Source organism: Gavialis gangeticus, unplaced genomic scaffold (assembly GCF_001723915.1).
Source record: "Gavialis gangeticus isolate Ggan-Ray unplaced genomic scaffold, GavGan_comp1, whole genome shotgun sequence".
Taxonomy (NCBI): Eukaryota; Metazoa; Chordata; order Crocodylia; family Gavialidae; genus Gavialis; species Gavialis gangeticus.
In genome coordinates, this window is record NW_017728993.1 from 22935242 (window position 1) to 22936137 (window position 896).

At 57.8% G+C, this 896-nt stretch overlaps 1 long non-coding RNA gene across 1 annotated transcript in view; it reads left to right on the top strand.

Annotated features, from left to right (window-relative positions):
- LOC109286681 overlaps nucleotides 1-896 on the top strand; it is a 37139-nt gene that overhangs the window by 19024 nt on the left and 17219 nt on the right. The window contains exon 2 of the long non-coding RNA XR_002094648.1: nucleotides 691-838. This is a non-coding gene — a long non-coding RNA (uncharacterized LOC109286681). The remainder of the gene's footprint in view (nucleotides 1-690; nucleotides 839-896) is intronic.

Here is an 896-nt window from a genome sequence, read left to right on the forward strand (position 1 = left end):
CGGAAGAGAATAGAAGACATAAAGAGAGAAATATTATATTATAGAGCACCCCAAATATGTAGACTAAAGACCAGGATAGGATTGGAGTAGAACAGACTAGAAGAAACAGAGAGTGCTATTATATTACAGAGCAGCCCACACAAAAGAGAATAAAGAGTCCGTTAGTGTAGGGTAGAGGACAGAGGAGAGAAGAGAGGAAAAAGGAAAAGAAGAGGACTGGCATTCCCAGTCGGTGCACGCCGTGGCTATATTTCTATAGGAAGCTCAGCATTCCCACAAACGCGCTGCCTGGGCTTGAATCCGGCGGGGACAGAGGCGCGGAGAGCCCGGCCGCGCCTGCAGACGGATGGGCAGGCGCTGATAAGGGGTGCTGATACTCCCGGGTCTATCTGGAGCGGATGTGTCCGCACGCACACACGTGCGGGTGTGTGATGTGTTGACACCCCGTCCCCCCTGCCCCGCACGCCGGGCTCTGGCCCCCCAGGAGGTGGGGGCCCAGGGGCAAGGGCAGCAGGGGCCGTGCTGCGGGCTCCTGATTGGCTGGGGTGGGGGGGATGTAGCCGCACATCTCCCCATCTGCTCAGTCTATCTCGGTGCAGATCTGCCCCGCTCCAAAGCGTCGTTGATCTGCAGGAAGCCGGGCGAGAGATCCCATCCCCTGGGTTGTTGTGTCGTGTTTCCCCCTTCCAGGGGCAGAGCCGCGAGGGGCGGCTGGGGGTCTCCTTCCTCCCCGTGAAGCCGTGAGGATGCTGGCGCTGGGAGGAGTGGCGGCAGCCTGACACCGAGAGGGCTTTTGTTGAGACGAGACTCGCGGTGTTCCCACTTAACTATGACAGATGTGAGTAATCTCTTCCTATGCAATATCAGAATGGGCAATTAGGGGGCTTTTGGGGGGG